The sequence below is a fragment of the Lampetra planeri genome, chromosome 3 (genome assembly GCF_965212315.1).
Source record: "Lampetra planeri chromosome 3, kcLamPlan1.2.h2, whole genome shotgun sequence".
Lineage (NCBI taxonomy): Eukaryota > Metazoa > Chordata > Hyperoartia > Petromyzontiformes > Petromyzontidae > Lampetra > Lampetra planeri.
Genome location: NC_136109.1, coordinates 2525636 through 2548631, shown reverse-complemented (window position 1 = coordinate 2548631; position 22996 = coordinate 2525636). Strand labels below are relative to the sequence as shown.

The following is a 22996-nucleotide window of genomic DNA, read 5'->3' as shown; positions in this document are numbered from 1 at the left end:
GGCGGTCATATGCTAATCCACTTCCACACAAAGACCAGCGTTAAGTGGCTGCACGAATATGCGCGCGCGCCTCCGGGTGACTAAATCCTAATCCGTTCACGCACAAAGACTAGCGCCAAAGCAGCTGCACGAATATGTGCACCGGCGGGTGTTTATCCGCTACCCAGCCGCGTAAAGACGTGCTCTAAAGTGGCAGCGCGAATGCGCGCGCACCTGCAGGCGATTCATTTAAGACACGCGCCAGCGTCGGCGAGCGGTTTTAACGCACCCCGCCCCTGCCCTAATATTTGCGTGGCACGGCTGCACGGACGCGCGAGCGTCGGCGGTCATTTATGTTTTTAATACACGCACGCCTCACACGCACACTCAAATTACCAACACCATGCCGAGGTTCCACCCACCCACACACATATCACACTGCACCGATACTCTGTACTAAAGTTTATTAACGGTGCAAATACACACTACCTGGGGGGAATATTTTGCGAGAAGAGCTTAGCCTAACTCTGCCTATGAACCCAGTCACTCAAACGTCCTACCACGTACGTCGTAGCTGTAACTCACGGCGTCGCACAGACGCTTTGAGAGTCGGAGGGAGGACGACAGAAAACTTTACCTATCACTGCCTCGTAGCAGCACTCGCTGGCATCACACGGCTGCTGCGAGCGGCTCGAGGAGGCAGGATGGCAGGGAGTGGGTCTTGACAGCCCAGAGGTTGAAGACAAGACCCCAAAATCGTCCCGGGCTTCTCTTTTTATTCCCTTAACTTCAAAGGCCCGGGGTGCCATTGTACCGCGCGGCCAACCATGCGCTTACCTGTGGTTACCCCCCCCCTGTTACCGTGTGTTTCCTCTAGTCTGCGGCGGCGGTCACCGGCCACCCTTGTCCCTCGTTGCCCATTGTCTGGAAAGGCGCTTGCGCTTTTCTTGCTTAATATTCCGCCCTCCGTCCTCCCCCCAATGTTGTGAGTAACTCATTGCGGTTGGCCCAGGGAACCTTTTCTTTCTGCGCCCATACAATTTTAGACGAATTTTAGGAGCATCGCAATATAACCTATCCTGCGAGGGTCGGCCAATCTCCTGGCACCGGGAAACCGTGGGACTTTCCCTCTAGGGGCCCGTCGGATTATAATCAGATGTGCCAGGCAATCCCCTACCAGGACACTACGTGGGTGCAAGTACTGCGTGTGTGCGTGTGCTCAGGGTGGGGGGTAGTGGACAAACGCGGTGAGTGCGGAGTTGCTCAGCAGTCGTGGCACCACAGAGTAATGAATTTAGGGTACAGGGCACCTATTCAGATTCGGGTGGACACTGTACAGGTAACATACAGATTTACAGTGCCGTTAAAACAGATAAATATAACTGTTTCATACTTAGTATTATTTTAATATTAACTGATAGGGATTCAGTAATGTTAATTATCTGCTGATTGTTGAATGATAGTAAATATATTCACAGTTAAGAATTTGAGATTTAAAAACTATTTAAATAATTGAATAAAGTGATTCGGGCGTGGTTCTAGAATATTATCACTTGCACTCAATCCCGTCAGTACAGGGGTTGAGCAGTGAGATGGTGTGAATTGGGGTTGATTGCTATGCATCTGGTCATAATTACAGGTATTATCAGTTGATTTCTTTTGAGTTTTATTTGATTTATTTTGCCGTTTTTGCGCGGCAAAGTTTAAAATAAGATAGCGGCGATGTCCTCGTGGCTGTACTTAATTAACTATATACACAAGTGGTCATAACTTGTTTAGTTTGATAAGTTCAAGATAATAATTTGTTACGTATAGTACTGAGAAGGTGATTTGAATGTTATAATGGTAAAAAAATAGGAGTTATTTTTTTTGATAGTTGATTAGATGTCGTGTTTTATTTAGTTATAATGTTGGGAAAAGAACCCCTTACAAAATGGCCGTCCTGCAGCTTTAAATTTAACATTAAGCTGATGGAGCGAGCAGAATTTTATATGTATTTTTGGTAGAGATTGTTTTGATTCAGATATAAGAAAGAATAGTTACTTTGTATATTTATGGTAATTAAAATGATTTGCGAAATGTATGTTATATTAATATTATTGGATTATAAAATATTGTATTCTCATATTATTAAATTTGTGCAGTATTCACAGTGGCTGACTAGAATACAGTATTTGGAAAATACTCTAGATGTTTCTATAAGATAGTTTTCAATATTTAAGAAGTTTTTGATAAATATTAAATCTTTGAGATGTTATACGATTGTGTATGATAAACAGGTGTTATTATTATTATTATTGAGATTTGGGTGGACTGTACAGGGGTTTAGCAGTGACATGGTGTAAATTGTGATTGATTGCTGTGCATCTGGTCATAATTACAAATGCACGAATGCTTCTCAGAAGAACACTTTGAAATAAAGAGTTGCAGTTACACAACCCTCTGGTGTCCCTTGATGGTGGAGTCATTCAATTCTCAGAACTCATCTACTATTATTGTTGTTTTTTTTCTACTTATTAACTGGCCTGTCCCCTTGTAACGAACACGGGGGGAGAGGGATAGGGCTGGCTGGTTACACATGCAATGGTTTGTGTTACTTTGAGTGGGAATATCTTTGTTTGAGAGGGAGCTTTTTTGTGTTTGTAGTTATGAGAGTGCTTGTCTGTGAGGGAGTGCATGGTAAGGCTTCCATGTCCGCGAAGGTTCTTGAAATTTTGCACGGAAATAGAATTCGCCAAAGTAGATACTGTATCTTTGGGTGAAAAGGGAGGTAGATTTCCATGTCCGACAACATACGAGAGAAATAAAAAAAAAATGTGTCATAACATTAATCCTGCACTGTTTACATATCAACCTCTTCTTTCGCGGATGTCTTTCGCAAAATCCAATTATTCGCAATTTTAGATTTGTATACTAGTTAAAATGTTGCGCCTTTTCCCCGTGACTTTGCAAATTGGCAACGTGGCATCATTGGCGGAAGGGTACTTGCGTAGTGGTGGATTGTGGGGGGCATGTGCACACCCAAGCCATTGTGCAACACACTCGACGAGTTGACAGCGCAAATGTGCACACACACATTGCCATATGTATCTCGCCGTCCGCTGTTGCTGAGGACGTGTCGTACAGATACCTAGATGGCTCCTGCGACGTTAACAAACTCAACACGCTCACGCACAATGTAAATGGACATTGCCAGACGTTACCGAATGTATTTAGCCATCCACTTGTTGAGGAAGTGTCTCGGTGGTGTATCACTAACGTTCAGCGACCATGAGGTTTTGTGTCGAGGTAAGTAAAACTTCCAAATTTACAGTAGAATGTCTGGATGTATTTGTACTATTTTGTTATATTATTTATGCTAGTATCTATTCATATAATTGTACAACTTTATAAAGTATATGGATGTTATTTATGTGTACAGGATTAATGTTATGAAACATTTTCTCCCGTATGTTCAGTCAGGCAGGAATCTAACCCATTTTACACGCTTTCTTTTAACTCACTAGGTCTGTTGTCGTTGTATCCTCAAATCTTGTAACTCAATTTTAACCCACTTCCCAATGTGCTATCGACTGCAAACTTGGTATACTTGTGTCATACTGATGACAATACTATATTCTATCAATACAAAAAAATATTTGTAATACTATATTCTATCATTACAAAAATATCGATTTTTTTAATGATAGAATATAGTATTGACATTATTTTTTATGTTATGTTTCGGCTTGGGTCTAATTGTCCACGGTCAACTGACGTTGGTTGTAATTGGCCACGGTTCCTTACGTTATGGCAAGCTTCGGGGCCACTTCCTGGAGTTGTGGAGTTCTGCCATTACTAGTACATTTCATAAAAGCGTGTTTTTAAAAAAGTTTTCTCAAATATTACTTATTTCTCAGATTTTCAAGAAACTTAACCCTCACGAATGCAGCGGCCAAGAGATAATAACTACACAAAAATAGAAAAGAAAATTACATCAATAAACTATTCTGTACAGTAATACAAAGTGGATGCGTTCCGCGACGTCACATCGTTATCAGAAACTTCGTTACCAGAGGTAGATATAACATAGGGGTAACTTCAGATAGGAACACTTTGTTGCACAGTAACCTTCATTTTGCCCGCTTGGTTTATAATTGTCTTTAATATAGACTGCGTTAACCCTAATGAACCCACCACTTCACTTTCTATCACTTCTGCTTCTACCCTCCTTATGATCTGCATTTTCGCTTCCAAAGAGATTAAATTATGATGCGCGTTTTGCCCAGAATGGCGGCCACTAAGCACTAAATGGTCGTTTGGATGACAATTTTGGGGTAATAAAATCACTTATCACTGCAAAAAAAGACGATCGCATTTTGTTTCATCAGCATGAGATCGAGAAATGGGTGTAGGCGGGAGAGGGAAGACTCGTCAAACGCACTGATAATTATTGGGCCAAGGGAGAGTAAGCAAACTCCACTCTCAGCTGCGTTTTACAATGCACGCAAAAGCATTTAAACCTTTTCTTTATCGTTTGTGCATGATTTGTGAAAAAAAAAACATCAAAAGTAAAGGGACAATCCGCGGCAGACCTTCGTTATAAAGATGCTTCGTTCCCAGACGCTTCGTTAACCGAGGTATTACGGTGCTGTAAATTTGGAAGTTTTATTAACCTTGGATGATGATGGGGTGCGCGACGATCAGCTGTCGCTCTGTCACCAATAGCAAGTCTCTCCAACAACTCTACTTTTAGAGCTAAACTCATCACTTTTTTTTTACTTTACTCTTGCATTCACTTCCTACCACTCATTTGACGCTTAGACCCCATGATCAAAATGAAAAAAAAAATCGCTATTGTACTGCACAAGGACCCCTCGATCATTTGCCAAATCGCAAATGATCGAAAAAGGTACGAAATTTGAACTGGAATACAAATAAAATCCCGAATAATAAAATTTGACAAAAGAAAAATCAGAGAAAATTTTGTTTGATTATATTTGTGCACAAATGTGTTTGTTGATAGTGCGTGTCTGTGTGGACATGAGTAAAGTGTGGGTAGCGGTAGTGCTTGAGTTTGATTTCTGTTTATATTCGGATTATATCTGAATAAGATCCTGGGCATCTGCGGTCACTCTGCCTCAAATGAGTACCTGGTGCGGTTTGCAAACATCGCCACTTGGGAGACAAAAAGGCAGTCAAGCGTGGTGCTGGCCACCCACCCCAAGTGTACCGTGCCGGCTTTCAAAGGTACTTGCTTACAGCACTTGGGGACGGCCATAAATGACGTCACGAACCTAGGGGGGGGGTCAGATATTTGTGACAATGTGTGACGAGGGGGGGTTGTGAAATATGACGTCACATCAAAATGCGCAACTTTAAAAAAATATAGACAACACGTTCTACTTAATTAAATAGACTTTTTAATAAATGTTTTCTCCTACAACATCAGACTGCAGCGCCACATTAAATACGCGCTAAAATGGCAATAGTTTAAAGCGATTTGAAGCATGTTTTATTTGGGGGGGGGGGCAGAGCTTTGTGCCGTCATATTTGAGGGGGGGTCTGACTTTTTGTGAAGCCGTGTTACAATGGGGGGGGGGGGGGGTCAAAAATCGTCCGAAATCGCGTGGTGTCATTTATGGACGGCCCCTTGTCCTAACAGTCTGTTAAGGCTATCGTGGGTATTTGTCTTTGTCGTGTGTCCAGCAGAGTCACTTTTCATTTTAAATCTTGAGTTTTTTGTTCGCCTTGAGCAATGCAATTACGCGACCCAGCCGCCTCCTCCTCCCAGCCACGCTTCGCACTTCTTCTATATGTGCCGCGACCCGCCCCCATAATCCGCACCATCTGTGCACCCACGCCGCCGGAGACAATAACCACCAATCACGCGCCCAATGCAGGAATCCCCACACGCGAGAACAATTAAAATCTCCACAACTCTCGCACAAAGACACCGCATGAATCTCTATCATTAACAATAACATCGCTTGATTTACAGATGTGTGCAATCCAAGTATTACATGAGTACAGGAATCCCCGATTTACAAACGCCAGATTTACGAACATCCTCGGTTACGAACGAGCTTCCATGAGATATTTAGTTTTTAATCATCCAACGTGCGAACTCATTTGCTCAGTGGAGTGCGTGAAAGTGAGTGTGTGTGAAAGTGAGTGTGCGTGAAAGACGGGTGGCTAAAGCACAGCAAGTTGGTACAGTAGGGGGCACAGGTGGTGCATCAGCCAGTCATCTCGGTCATCTCGGTCAGTCGACCCGTGGCACCTGGGTCTGCCCCGTGACCTCCTGCCAGCGGGCGTTCGACACTTCACGTGGCCTCAAGGTGCACATGGCCTGGCACAAGCGTCGTGGTGACGTCACCGCCACTTAGTGGCGAATGGCGGTTGTTGTTGTTGCGTGAAAGTGTGTGTGCGTGTGGAGCGGTCGTGCAGTGGTGAGCACGCTGCGCTACAAAACCCGGCCACCTGAGTTCAATTCCTGCTCATGACCAGCACCAGTGACGATTATCTTAATGGGTCCTGGGCCTTCCATAGGTCTACTCAGCCTCAAATGAGAACCTGGTGTGTGGAGTAAACATCACCGTTGGGGAGTAAACCTCACCAATGGGCACCTATGCCGGCCTTCATCGGTGCTAGCGGACAGCACTTGCCCCAACCATCTGTTAAGGCTATACGGGGGATCGTTACCGTCGTTTTGTGTATGCGTGTTTGCATGCGTGACACCATGGTGGAAAGGACTCAACGTAAGTGAAAATGAAACTAGATATTTTTTCTTTTCACGTTACTTTATTTTATGCTTTATTTACTTTAGAGTTTATCACAGTATGACATGCTAATATACAATAATTCTTATTTTTATGAGTTTGACAATGCTTCCCTTTTTTAACCATAACACATTTTCTGACACTGTATGGACATTTAAATGCAGTAAATTAGTATTCCGACTTATGAACCTTTTGACTTACGAACGGTTCGAAGGAATGGATCCTATTCGTAAGTCGGGGCCTTTCTGTAATGGTGGAATTAAGGATGCTCCCAACCACAGCTAAGTTCTCTCATCACGTGATTTATTTTACAGAAATACTTATCACAATCACAGGACAAGTCTTAACTTACACAGCTTCTAGAATTGCATTCCATTTGTGGAAAACACAGGGGAAATGCTGGTGCTACGCTGCGAGTTACGCACCCTCCAGGGCAAGGCTGGATTATGGACCGGGCCAGTGGGGCCAGTGCCTCGGGGTCTCGGACTGCCAGGGCGCCTCCAAGCCTCTAAGAGTCTAAGGCCTGCGCGCGGTGCGTGGCCCAAGACTTCTGAATGAAGTTGAACGCCAGGGTCCTCAGTGCGCACAGCGCAAGCCGACCACTCGGACCCTGGGTGCTTATAGCGTGAGCTAACCACTAGGGCCCCCCAGACCCCTCAGGGGTTACAATGTGTGGAGGCCCCCGGGCCCCTTGGTGTTTAAAACATGAGCTCACCACGAGGGCCCCCCAGACCCCTCGGCGCTTACAATGTGAGGCCCCCCCAGACCCCTTGGTGTTTAAAACGTGAGCTGGTCACTAGAGCCCCCAGGCCCCTCGATGCATACATCCAGCGTAACAACTGGGTCCCTTGGTACATACAGTGCCTCTCGGAGAGTACAGTGCTTCTGTACAACTGAGCCACTGGTTGGCATGGTACAATATGCTGTGACATGATAAAATGTTCACCAACAAGTCAGTTCATTCTGCATAACAGGACAGTTTGAAGGGCGTCATATTATGGCAAGCCGTTCTTTATTTGACTTACCGTAACTAGATATCCCTTTATTTTAGCTAGCTGCCAATTTTCCCTAGCTAGCTGTCCTAATGACTCAGCTTGTTAACAGAAAGTAGTTAGCTAGCTGTCATTTTTACCAGCTAGCTGCCCTTACAACCAAATTAGCTGCACTAAAAAGCTAGCTAGTGAGACCGAGGGCTCGTCGTATGTTGAGAGCTTAGTTAGCCATTGACAAATAAATTATAAAAAATACACCGCGGTTTTGTGAAACATTAAAAAAATATGCCAAAAGCTATATTTTTTCATACACTAACGCATATATGATACCCAATCCGTACTTAAAGATAAAAGAAAACCCCATTATTTGTTTCCATAAACCGTCTGTTTTTAGATCCATGGAAGTAGATAATGCTAACGTTGACATGCAAATTGTCGACAGCTCTTACGAGGTCTTTTTTCCCCTCCCCATCGATGGGGTATGGCCTATGTGCAAAGTCACCACCAAGTAATTTCACTGACATGAGAAACAATTGTTGGTTGTTCAGCCAATGAAAAAAAAGTTATCTTTTGAATTTCAAGCAACATAATTCTCTCTGTATCAGGCAGGTATGTAAGACATTTCTTGGTAGGAAAAGCCACAGACAGATGCCTGTTTTCTTGCTTGGTACACCACAGTAATTTATTCAGATACCTTATTTCATCTTTTTCTAAAACAATAGCCTTTTTAAAGGCTATTTCAACAATCCCTCCTAAGGGCTATTTTCTAACAGCCTTTTAAAGGATTAGGGTTATTTTCTTTCATGTGCTTTTCTATGTTTTTCTTTTATCTACTCAAAGCTGCCTTTATTTATAACATACTACCACTTGATTGTATTTTCCAACAACAGTATTTGAAGGGTGTTATTATTAATATATATTAATTCAATGATTATTGAATAAGTATTGATATTCTATCAATATATTCATATAAATAGCATACTAGTTCTGAAATATGGACCACAAACGTTAGAATAGTGGTGCTTCCAAAAGATAATCCAAAAAAGAAAAGAGAGGCAGTTTTGCTTCAAAGTGTTCCACTCATTGCCATCTTCTTTAAAAAAAACCGTCTGATAGTAATAATGATGACAGCAGCACTATTGTCAGTTGTGAGGAAGGAACTCGCACTAGTTCTGTTTCTAGTAATGTTGTTACTCCCACATAACCATCCTTTGAAGGCTAACCCTCAACAGCTAATGGTATACAAGAATCATCATTTCCACCTCAGGAGCAGTTGGGCAGTTCACATAAATCAAATCAGCAACCAAGCCATTCCTGGTGCTATGAGGTCACTGACCCTGCATTATGGCAAAGCACTTCCAGTGACATTGTTAAGTCAGTGCTTATTGAACCACAGTGAAAAATACCCAGCATCAGTTCGAGATAGAGCGCTTGGTGGAAAGACTAGAAGTTTCAACGATGAAATTCTCAACTGTATATTGCCAAATGGGCAGAAGGTTTCTAGATGGTGGCTACTGTACTTAATAACAGGTTGTGTGCACTGTTTTGCATCCAAACTGTTCTCCAGCAAACTCGGTGACTTAAATCAGGGGTTTAGTGACTGGAATCACTCTGAAAGAATAGGGGAACACGAAAAGAGTGCAGAACACAGATCATGCATGCTTGCCTTGCACCAGCGGACAAAGGGCAGTACTATAGATGCAGATCTCATGCAGCAACTTGATGGAGAACGTAAATACTGGAGGGACATTTTGAAAAGAGTTGTAGCAGTGATCAAGTTCTTGGGTGAAAGAGGACTTGCGTTTAGGGGAGATGATGAATGGTTTGGGTCAACCCATAACGGTAATTTCCTTGGCATCCTAGAATTGCTATCACAATTTGACCCATTCTTAGCTGAACATATTAAAAAGTTGGGGGAAAAGGAAGAGGCACAGTGTCCTATTTGCCATCGACAATATGCGAAGAACTCATTGAGCTAATGGGTCAGAAAACTCGCCAAACAATAGCAGATGAGATTCGGGATGCCAAATATTTCTCAATAACTGTTGACTCTACCCCAGACCTGTCACATGTGGACCAATTGACGTTCATATTCCAGTTTGTTAACAGTAGCGGGAATGTGGTGGAGCGATTCCTGAGCTTTGAGCCAATTGAGAGCCACACTGGTAAAAGTTTAGCAGACTGTGTGACTTTGATGGTGGAGGGCCTTGGGTTGGACCTCTCAAACTGTAGAGGTCAGTCATATGACAATGCAAGAAACATGTCAGGAAAATACAATGGGGCTAGAGGCCCACATGAAAAAGTAGCCCAGAGGCTGATGAGTATTTTTAACATGTTGCAGTCACTGTACACATTTTGCTCTTCATCCACACACAGATGTGGGAAAGTCTTCCGGAAGACAGATGTCAGAATGACATTAAAATCGCTGTCCAGTATTTGGTGGAGTGCTCGGGCAGAGTCAACCAAGGCACTGTGGAGAAATGACACCCACATTAGAGAGGCCTTTGGTGGTATGTGATGATAATGAGAAAAGAGATACTCGAATTGAGGCTGCTGGACTATGTGCTAAATTGGACACCTTAGAGATGCTCACCCTCCTAATTCACAATCACAGAAACTTTGAGGCACAAGTAATACCGTTTCATAACATGATCCAGGGAAGTAACACTTTTCTGCTGTGATTGAAGCCACAAACTCTCAAACCAGCACTGCAATAGTCGCAAATGTGTGTCACAGGCAGGGGCGGGCAGACAAGATTGCAAATTGAGAGATGAGCAGAGAGACTCAAATTGTATGTTTAACTGCTATCTTTCCTATTTTACCCTGCCTCATCACCCATTGGTATTAAGTCTACACATCCTGATTGTTCCTGGGGAATTCCAACTGAAGGGTTATTGGACACCATATTGATGCCATGGCCCTTCCCCATGTCTACTTCCCCTGGGGATTGTGGGGGAATTTGCAATAGTAACCCATGTGTCATCAACTGCATATTAATTGCTATCAATGATTAGCCCAGGTATGAGTGTGGTCACTTCAGTCGCTCATGTTGCAAAATGAACGTATCATATTATATCATTCCAATGAAAATCTCGTGTCAGACTAATTTATTGATGACCACAGGGGTGATGACCACAGGGGTGGTCATCAATACATTAATGTCAGAAGTTTTGGTATTACTTGTTTCCGTTCCATGATTCTCTAATGTCTGATGACTCCAACACAACTCGCTCTTGCTCTTACACCGGGCCCTGCACACAAGGACTCTTCAGGAATGGATGAGGATCCCAAATGGTGCCTGTTTAAGGAGCATAAACCATCACGTAAATTCCGGTCATCCTCACAGCGGCTTGTGGCTAACCATCGAACAAAGACAGTGACTGCATCGCGTGCTTTCAGATGCATTTCTGCAGCTGTCTGAAACGCTCTTCCGATATTAGGTAGCTACTAGATCTTTGCACTTTTAATCGAGATTGAAAACTCATTTCTTTAGAACTGATTTTTGTGTTTAGTTTGTTGCCCTTCCCCTACACCTCCTATCAGCACGGTTGGCTAGGTAAGGTGTACATTTCATATTGGTATGTAATGTTTCAGTAAATGGTTCTTCATAGCATTTGAATAGAAGCCACAGATGTACAGTTAATCAAAGTTGATGGCAATTTTTTTTTACATTCCTGATGAACAGGTTTTAATTTGGCACGTGAATTGTTACCTATTAGTAGATATTGAGTAACAGACAACTTCAATTATCAAAAAGTGTTACTCAACTAATATGTGGCCAATGAAACCATCAATGGCATAACCCAGTTTGTGATTCATTCCATGGTATAATAATTCCAATAGGTTTGAGGAGCTATCAAGGAATATACGATCAAAGATAATTTAAGACAATTTAGTAGAAACACCCCACTTTATGGTTTTACATTTTAAAAACAACTTCTTAGGTTTTTTCGGTAAAGTCACGTAGGTAAAACATCAAAATGAATGAAAATTCATTTTGATGTTTTACCTACGTGACTTTACCGAAAAAACCTAAGAAGATGATTCCTTGCAGTCACGAAAGCTTCAAATCTAGTTTTAAAAACAAGTTTTGAGTGTAGTTAGCTCTTACTGTACAATTACTACAAAATAAATTGTGTTGCGTAAACAAATGTGTGTTCCAATAGGATGTACAGTATATATGAACCTTAAAGAAGAAAAGTTCGTCTAGCACTCAAGAATAAAACTCGGCATTAAGTGAACGCGAGGCATTCATTTAATACTGCCAGTTGAACGGTATTCAGTTTGAATGAGGTGGCCTGTAATTTTTTTGGTCTCGTTTCCATTAGAAATCAAGACGTGGCCACGAACTGACATGTCATCGGGGCTATGGTCTTCACTCTTAAAGTCAAGACCCAATGGTTTGAACATGTCTGTATGGCATGGCGAGATTATAGATGATATTGGGCAAATGTATTGTCAGGGCATTTACCAGTTTTTTTTATGTAGTTGAGACCAGAGTTTGCACACGATGCAATAATCCAGAGTGGTGGAGGTGTATGCACATCTATGGTGTGCCACATGTTCTGGGTGTTTTGATCCATGTCTAGGTTGATGTGAATGTGTGTTGCATCTTCTCCGATTATATGGAAGGTGACTGGTACGCTACTGTTTTTGCTGGCGTTTTGCAATGAGCTGTGTATTGCAATGCACATGAAGGTGGTTCCTTAAACATTTAGGCAATATTTGTGTCACTCCTTTATAGGATGTAAACATTGCGAATTATGCTTTTTTGATATCCAGGGTTAATTCCTGGTATGTCTGGACACCTGGCACCCTGTCCTGTGTATTTCAATTAAATGATAATGGGGCCCAGGAATGCATCATTGAGTTAACGATGCTTTTCGAGATTTCATTGACCTTTCTATTATAGGTCCACCCATAATGCAATGTATCATTTTATAATTTTATTTTAAATATAAATTATTTTATTTAGTAATACATTTTCATTATTGAAATATAATTTTTCTTAATCCACGGAAGACACACTGAGTCATATCACTCTTTTTCAGGAGGGTCCTGTAATATTGGGTTTAATTATAAGATATTTTCAGGTGATTTATGAGAGTTTATATAAGTGGGAGGATACTGGAGCACCCGGGACACAACCCACACGTGCGAGGGGGCAACACAGATGGCGATTCGTCCACTTGCAGTTCCGTCTTCTCCTGGCATGCCAGGGTATGACACCTCGACGCCCATCTGAAGGGAATTTCACAACATTTGTGCGATCTAAGAACCCTCGCCTCTACAATGCTGGATTACAGGCGTGTATAGCCACCACCACCACCTGATTTGTCTGTTACTCAATAGCTTCTAATATGTAACGAGCCATATGCGAATAAAGAACTGTTAATTCGAAAACATTTCAAAATGTTAGTAGCAGGCCCCATGGTTTGAAGTCCAGTCTTCAACTTTGATGCACTCCCTCCCTCCCTCTGGTCTCTCATCTCTGTGACCTCTATGTGTGTGCTATGAAGAAGGACAATTTCCTGAAGCATAACTTTACATTTTTGTCCTTTCAAGATGGTGTTATTAATGAAAAGGATTTTTTTGTTTCAATTAGGTTAAATATATACTTTCTAAAAAAGTTAGTACACTTGCTTAGAACTTAAGAATAAAAAGGAAAAAATAAGCATAATTATACACAAATGTTTCAATATATTTCAATAATATAATTTATGTTAAAGATCCAAAAACAGATTATTTACGTTGGAATGTCGTTATCATCGTGCATTTAACAACATAATATATGTTATACTGTGACTGCCTTGTAAGATACAAAAAATACTGAATTTAAATATTCAGCCATAGGTTTTTACTTTCAATTGACAATGATCGCTCATTGCCCAGTAGCCCCTTGGGAATGGATAGGTCCAAGATGGTCACCAGGCATTGCTGATTATATATATGCATAATGCATTATATATTGGCAGCTGTTTCACTAAGCCCCAACTCCAAGCCCCTCTGGGTTTCCTGGAATGTTTGATCACATGCAGCCTGATATAGAAAGATCTGGTCAAAATTACTCTTAAATAAATATGCATTAGTAGCCTGGCTGCAATGTTTAAATGACAAAGACAAATTACATTATTTTAATACCTCTATAGTTGTGATTGGGTTAGCTGCTTGTAAAATCTGGCACCACAAAATGTAATAACAGTACATTCCATTTAAATGATCACTCTTACGGTTAATGTAGTCTTGTTTTAGATATAGTGTGAGAATAATGGCAACCAATGGGATGCACAGGCTAATGTTACGTCTTTATGGAGATATTTTAATTCTTGTGTAAAATATATATTTTATATTTAACAGGTTTAAATGACAAGCCTACTGATATCGTTTATGATCAACTGCATTTTAGCAATTAGAAATGAGGAAATCCCGAAAATAAAAGTGCTGCAGTTATAGGGTATGTAAGTTGTGAAAGCGTTCATTACGTTTATTTCTGTTATAAGTATGATTAGTTGAGTTAATACACTTGAATATGGCATTTTATAAAACGATGGGGTATCATACGATATTGAACACACGTGTTTTTGGCTGTCCCATTGGTGAACTCCTTCGGCAGGCAAGGCTGCATTGTCTGAGTCATGTAGCCCGCATGTCCAGCCACTTGCAGAAGCCCAATGAGCTTCTGTTTCGCCGGATAGAGGTGGCTAAATGGGCAGGGCATGGGTTAGAGAAGAGATGGGCTGATGTGGTACAGAAGGAGCTGAGTGGATTTACCAAAGACTGCTGCTACCAACGGTGTCAAGATCAGCCACTATGGAGAAGGCTCATGAAGGACACTACTGGGCAGTTGGAGCCAATTGTTCTCCAACATTAATATAGGACAGAGGAGCAACTCTCACAACAATGAACAGAGCACCAGGTAGCTGAAACGCAGCAAGCTGGGACAGGAAGGAGCACAGATGGTGCATCAACCAGTCAACCCATGGCACCTGGTCTGTCTCGTGACCTGCCAGTGAACCTTCAACACTTCACGTGGCCTCAAAGAGCCACTCCGTGGTGACATCCCCCTCACGGCCAACTCCAGTGACAATAATCTGAACTGGTCCTGGGCCTCCCCTAGGTTGATTCAGGCTCAAATGAGTACCTGGTGCGATGTGTAAACGTCACCACTGCGGAGAAAAGGGCGGCCGGCCATGGTGTTGGCTACCCACCCCCTTGTGTGCCGTGCCGGCCTTCATAGGTGCTTGCTAACAGCATTTTCCCCACCAGTATAGAGGCTATACAGGAGATCTTTGTTACATGTGTAGGCATACATATTGCTTGTGTGTTGTGTATGTGCAGCACAGTATGCATATACATCTAAATACGATGTACATGGTGGCTGATGGATTAGCTTTTAAGCAAATCATCAAAAAGTGGTGGAGAATTCTTAAGACTTGGATAAATGCATACTTGAAATAGGTTTAAATAGCAAAACAGCTAAAATTTGGCCAGAATTCAAGGTGACCATTCTGGACCAAAAAGCTTAATATAATAAGACGTAATAAATATAATACATGCCACACTGGATATTAATAATTGGCACACAAATGGCAATAAGCCATTTGCCATACTATTACAAAAGGAGAATGTAATTTATGGTAACTCTAGTGAGATACATTTATGGAGCATTCCATGGGTGTTTACAGTGCAATCTTTATTTGTCATAGGAGTTTAATTCCAAGGCACATTCAACATTACAATGCTTCAAGACCATCACAGTGTTTTCACTTTCATGGTTTTGTGTTGAGCCCTCGTATTATACCAATACGAATGTCTGTATTTAAACCAAATTTAAAAAAAACCTATTGAATGAGGTTGCGAAATATTCAATTTGGATAGTTATATACATCTATCAAATGACAATTGTTCTACTTAAGCCTTAAACATCTCAGAATACTTGTTTTAACCCCAACTATTTTGAAGATTACGAACTGGTCATTCTTCAATAAATGTTTCCTCTATGGATGAGATTTCATGAAAATCTGAGATATTGTCGCACCGCTGTGTTATGGTCGATCCCACGTCTGCATGTCTCCATAGCAACGGCAAGCAGATCAATACAACTGCACACCCTCTGATTAATGCTTGGAAGGCGCTGCTATTTGTCCTCAAAATGTTAATTACGGAGGAGAGCAATATGTGATGTTTTGGGTAGCACATAAAAAAGGTGTAATGGAAGGCCACTTTTAGCAGAGGCACTGCACGATGGGAGGTGGCATGAATCAATGATGGTGAGCGCCTGCAAATACACAATGCTGGTCTCAGCTGGTTAACCATTCATCACGCGATTCGACTGCTTGTTGTGAGCAATGTAAATTTCCCCAATGGGTGGAATAAATTTGCCCCTGCCTGGAGTGGGTCATGGGAATCCTTTGTGTTCTGTGAGTAGGGAGAAAGGCCTTTCAATACAGGGGTGCCGTCTTGCCAAAATGCCATTCAAGTATCATGCAATGGTATAATTCACCCCTTTTTAATCCATTATTAATTTAATCTCAGAATGATGACATTCACCGTAAACATAACCTTTCACCTTCCTTGCAAAGAATTTAAATCTAAATGTAATTTTCTCACATAAATGTCCCATAGACTGAATATGTGATTTTTATGTAAATGATAGGGCACATATAGAAAAGAGAGCAACATTACTGCAGTTTGTGAAAGCAAGTAATTAAAACGCTGTTTAATAAGATGCAAATTCTTGTAAATTATGATGTTTCAAAGTAATTTACATCTGCGGATTATACGTCCTGCATGCTTTGTCTAGATTATTAATTCTTGAACAAGTTGTTAGCACATTAAATTATATACTATTTTCACTAAATCATTATCGGGGCCCCTAAAGACTTGTGGGTTTTATTCAACAGTTATCTGCCATAACATCAGTCATAACTGGTGGCACATTTTTGGTGGGTGTGCTAATGGTGGGGGGATAGAGGGTACTATTATTAACGTCACTCTTATCCTCACCACCATTATCATCGGCGCTATCTATACCACCACCATCCTGTGCTAGTCATTTTTTCATAATCAGCATCAGCAGTAATCAATCTACTGTTGCGTGAAGGCATCTTTAAGCTGTCACCAATAAACACCTGCCCTTCATAGTAATACAAAAGGAAAGCTTTTGGAAAATGTTAGAAGACTGAATTACTAAATGTGTACACAGCAATAAAATACCTCATGTTTTGATGTCTTCAAGATTCTATAAAAAAAATACTAAAGAAACTGACTCAGAATTACGAATTAATTATCTTCTAATTGGACGTACTGCACGTAAATTATTAATTTTGATCATCGGGAACAGCATAGCATCCAACCAACCACAAGAGCAAGCCGGATATAGAAAAGGTTTTCTACTCTCAACCACATACATACTGTTGATCATATTTTGGAAAGACTAATGCATCTCAATTACTACTGTGTCTATGAAAATCAATTGATATTCACCCAAGCTCTCACAAAATCAGGCCTCAATAAAGAAAAAAACACAAGGAACCGCCACAGCAAGATTATGTAACTGGGTCGGTTAGGTTCATGATAAACGGTGCGTATAAAGCCTGTTCCTTATCGACGAGACCAAGGCAATTGGCCGTGTGGCTGACTGTGTGCCATTGGCCTTGACGGACAGGTAGCTCTCTATACTCCACCCCTTCCCTAGCATGTGTGTAAGTGGTCACGGAGCTTACCTCTCAGAATCGGGATCGAGAGAGAACAAAGGCAGTGGACGGAGAAAGGAGAGTTGTGAAGGTCGAATCGTGTCAGGAAAATAACGTTGCAGGCTTTGAGGGCGTTGCCAACGCTGTTGGCGCCTTTCCACTGTGCAATTAAAGGCAGCCTGGTTGAAGTTCAACACCAGTTATTGGAAGTTCCCGGTGTGTGTGGTTGCGAGAAAGCGTGTACTGCAGAGGTCGCAAGGAGACATAGGGGAGGAGTAAATAAGATAATGCAAGAGTACTACCAAAAATACATGTCATGAATGTGCTCGATGAAGATCACGGCTGAGGATAGCGAGGCATGATGGACATGGGTTACAATTACATAAATAAAGTACCAGCATACAGATAAAAAGTAGTCAGACAAGGTGATAAACTTTTAGAAGATAGTTTCCAAAAACTGCATTGCTTAAATAAAGCTATATTAATGGATAAAACATTAGCCATTTGAAATTTACTGACATGACATCAAATGGGAATGGAGTGGACTAATGGGAATGGACTGCAGGAAATGTTTGAAGATCTTAATAAAGAACACTGCAAACTCAGGATAATTATGAGCAAAACAAAGGATATGTACAACAAGTTGGCAAAATATTTGGACATAGTGATCAGAGGGACACAGCAGGAATCACAGCTGAGTATGTGTACCTGGAACAGCTATTGGAGGTGGACCCACTGAAATCAGAAGGATAAAATAAGAGGTAGCATACGAGAATGTTGGAGTGCTTTTGGAAAGATGAACTTGATCATGAAAAGAAACAGCAACATTCTAAAATAAGAATTATTCTAACCAGTGTGTACTACTTTCTATGACATTTGGCTCAGAAACAGTCATTTACGAAAAATGTCGAGCAAAAACTGAAACATGCACAAACATTGTCGAGAAAAGCATGTTTGGAATTACGTTCAGGGACAATATGATTAGATAAAGAATGAAAGTCCAAATACCTGCTTTGATCACTGCACCCACTATATTAACGTGTGTTCTCATCAATTACATAATTCCATTAATCTGTTCATACAGCCATGTTTCCACCGATTGATGCCATAATACCGTCGAAGCAAACTACTTATGTGCTTGGTTGGACCTTACTGTTAATCCTACAAATCCTTTAAACCTGATACAGCTTGGCATCTCTTATTAAAATTTCCTTCAATTCAGGAATGTGTATTGCTCCTCAATCCTGCGTTTTTGGGTTGGGGAGACAAGATCTACGAATCCACATTTCGCAGTCATCATGGGCTTTTACAGACTATACATATTGTTAATACAGGCAATCTCTAAGTCGGCACAGGACACTTTATTGGGGCTCATTTCTTGGTGAGATGGTATTTGCATATGTGGAAGTCATTGAATGACTTAATGCTTATCTGCATTTGGTAATGCAACCATTAAATGGAAACACCTTACCATGTTGTTCGTGACAGTGGTTCAACTAATGCTCATTTTATGGATAAATGTGCTACAATTTTGATTTGAAGCTTTCGTGACTGCAGGAATCCATACTCTTTTGTTCTTTTGGTAAAGTCACGGAGGTATAAAATAAAATAAATCACGACGTTTCGGGCGCAACACAAGCGTCCGTCATCAGGTGGGAAAGCATGATCTGCTGCTGAAATGGGTGTAGCCCAAGCGTCATAAAGAAGTGAGCGTGGCTAGTGATGTTAATGTGAAAAATTAGCATGTAAAAGTCGAAAAGGATGGCAAGCTACCATTCCTGGATGTTTTGATCGAGAAGAGACCTGATGGCTCGTTGGGAAATTCGGTCTACAGGAAAGCTACCCACACGGATGCCTATCTAAAGCCTGACTCCCACCACCATCCAGCCCAGAAGAATTCCCTCAACAAAACACTACACCATAGGGCCCCGTTGCATCTCCGACCAGCACCACCTAGCCAGTGAGTTGGAGCATGTACACCAAGCCCTCAGGATGAATGGATACTCGGACCGTACAATCCGCAAAGCTGTCTCCTCAGCCATGCGGAGACAACCTTTTGAGGATCCAACCAAAACCATCACTTTACCATACATAGCGGGGGTTACCAAAAATATTTCCAAAATCTTAAACAAACACAAGATATAGGTTCATTTCACCACAGTACACAAAATCCGTGATTTAATTCCATCTGTAAAGGATGTGAATCCTGACATGCAATACCCTGGTGTCTGTAAACTGAGTTGTGGTTGCGGCAGCAGTTACATTGGGGAAACGAAACGGCATGTCTCAGACCACGTTCGTGCACACAAGGCAGATCTGAAACACGGTAGGGCCAATACCCTGCCGTTGCTGATCATTATTCTAACGCTTTGAGCTCAAACGAAATTGTTTTTTCCAAGATGGAGGTACTCTGCAAACCTACTGGCTACCTTAAGAGATTTGTTCATGAAGAGCCATCCAGATATATAAACACAGACACAACTTCAACCGAGAAGATGGGTACACACTGAGAAATCATTGGAAGGACGTTATTAACCAGGTAAAGTCTAAACTATTTGTGATGTTTCCATCCTACCTGCCTATGTCAGCTGTTATTTCCGACTGTCTCTCTCTCTATGCCTCTTTCTTAGATCTCTCATGCTCGCATGTCCTTTGTATTGCACTCTCATGCCTTTGGATTGCACTCTCATGCTCACATGTCCTTTGGATTGCACTCTCATGCCTTTGGATTGTTCTTACATGAACATGCTAATCTCGGATTTATTTTATTTCATACCTACGTGATTTTACCGAAAGAACCAAAGAATATGTGCTACAATTGTTTGGATAATCCCAAATGTGATTCTTCGTTCACCTCCACTTCCCCCAGTAATTTTGAGTGTACCAAAATATAGCAATTTTCATTGTACACGAAAATATAGCATGAGATTAACCGTACACTATTAAATAAAAGTTTCTGAAATTGCGCAATGAGCAATAGTGAAACTACGCTGAGATATGCATGTACAATTAACGCTTACCAGAACGTATTTTTATTCCAGAAAAACGAAAAAAATTTATGCATTTTTAAAAGTAGACGGAGCTGACGAATAAAGTGGTGTCATCCTGTCCTAGTTGAGCCTCAAAATAAATGCGGAAGCATTACATGAGATTCACCAATGACAGTCATAACAACCAATGAAAATAAAGTAGAGGAATTTATTCAACAACTTAACAGAAAAAGCTGCAAAGTTGAGGTAAAAAATATGAGCAACATTCAAAGTAATTTACAACAGGCTTCAAATGGACAAAAAATGTTGAAGGGACACAACTGGCAAACCCCCGAGAGTGTATATACTAAGGGCAATTGCTTAAGGGGGAACAGGATACAAAAAAAGAGGTAAAAGGGACCAGAACATTCTACTGAATTGTATCATGAAAACGTACCAATTTTGCTGGAGAACACATTTTTCAACCAGAGAACATTATTACTTCTCATGAAAAATAAAACAAAGTTTTAAAGTATGAAGTGATGCATGTTTGGCATTACACTGAAAATAAGAGAAACAAATCGATCGGGAAACAAATGCTTTATGAATGTTTAACATCAGGGATGGAAACAGAAGTGGAAATGCCTGACCCCGCCATTTTCTATTCATGAACAGGTGTTCCTTCCACTGGAGAGGCATGTTCTACTGACCACACAGCGCTGCACAATAGGGTGAGGCAGTGGCGATTGAATTTGTTTTTACAATCTACAGTGATACCTCGGTTCACGAACGCTTCGGTTCACGAACGCTTCGGTTCACGAACAACTCGGTTCACGAACAGAAAATTTCATTAAAATATGCTCCGGTTCACGAACTCCGCTTCGGTTCACGAACAGGAGCCGCGGCCATTTTTATGTTAATTCCAGGCTGTCACATGGTCGTGACTTCCTGTAGGAAGATCGTGGAGAGAAGCAGAGACACAGAAAGATGTACTGTGAGTACTGGTGAAGACACTTTCAGTGACTTTTTGATTTTTGGTGTGCTTTTTAGCACATACAGTACTGTACTGTACTACTGTACTGTACAATACTGTACTTACTGTATTGTACAGTTCACCCGTTTGAGTGCTTACTGTCTCCCACCCGCCTCCCACCTGCCTTCCTCCATGCCAGAAGTCATCTCAAGCAAGGTTAGTGTTCTCTCTTTATACATTACTATACTGTACAGTACTACAGTAATGTGTATTGTCATTTGTTTCATATTTTTGTGCTTCAAAACCCAAAAAAACAGGTCAGAACGGATTAACCGGATTTACATTGAACCCTATGGGAAAATGTGCCTCGGTTCACGACCAATTCGGTTCACGACCAGAGTCAGTTCACGAATTAAGTTCGTGAACCGAGGTATCACTGTATATTGAAAATAATTGATTAGAACTGCGTGTTGTGTTGATTTTGTTGTCCTTTCCCCATACCTCCGATCAGCACAGTTGGCTACGTACGGTGCAAAAGAAGTTCAACATACATACATTATAAAAAACAATTCCTGCCACCAACATTACGCCGCTGAGTGGTGGAAATGGACCAATATTCCCGCCTGCATTAACTAAGCATGTGCTCGCACTGTGAAGCAACACAAACCAACATTAATACAAAAGGATCAAGAACATTGAGCACATGCACGCAAATTATAATCGGTGTGTGTTTATTAAAATATTTTCCTAAAGAGAAGTAGTTGAGGTTTCCTAAGCAGTGTTTGTACAAGACGATCAGCGGATGGAGTTTCATGTCAATAAATACACCTGAGCACATTTCAAATTGTCAGTGTTGTGTGTATATTTAAAGGATGATTGCTTAAATGAGTAACTGAATGAATCAATAAATTAATGATTGAATCGATAATTTCATAAAATATTGAATGGTGAATGACTACATACCATACCTATGAAAGGGAGCCCATGCAAGTTTTCCTGGTAAGGGATCTTTATTGTGCCATTAACACCAACACTTGTCGGCCGGTGATACAAGATGTGTGGGCGAACACTTGTAGGGCAGGGTGTTTGCAGGGCAGGCACGAACACTTCTTGAGTTCAGGCTTGGGATCTTGTCCCAGTTTAATATTTCCTGGCTTAATGCACCTCTTTGTATACCCTCTCTCCTCTCCTGCCACCCAATCGCCTATCCATTTTTTCGCATTGTTTTTCTCGTCGTCTTTATTTCATTATTCTCCTGGGCGTTATCCCTTGTCAACTGCGTGATCCCTACAACTAACTTGAATGTGTCATCCACACAACCTCTATACCCCCCCCCCCATCTTGAGATCAAGCCGTCTGTGGCTTTGTAACCATATGCTGCCCTAATAACCATAATGTCCTCTCGAATGTTCCCTTGTTACACCCTCACACGGATGAAAGGAAAAAAAATAACAGGAGAATCAATAAGGAGAAAAACACACAACGCAACACAAGAATATGTGCAGCCTCCCTCCCCTGATAGCTCGTATTGTGCAAGAAAGAAGATTAGCTACAAACAGATCTGAAAGTCCTCCGTAACAATCTAATGCAGCATGACATCACAACACAACATTTTATGGGGAGCCCT

At 41.3% G+C, this 22996-nt stretch overlaps 1 long non-coding RNA gene across 1 annotated transcript; it reads left to right on the top strand.

Annotated features, from left to right (window-relative positions):
* The first annotated feature begins 3034 nt into the window (after positions 1–3034).
* LOC144736347 (uncharacterized) lies at positions 3035–22206 on the top strand. The gene is made up of 2 exons (XR_013588762.1): positions 3035–3267; positions 21072–22206. It is a non-coding gene; the product is annotated as an uncharacterized LOC144736347 (long non-coding RNA).
* The last annotated feature ends 790 nt before the right edge of the window (positions 22207–22996 follow it).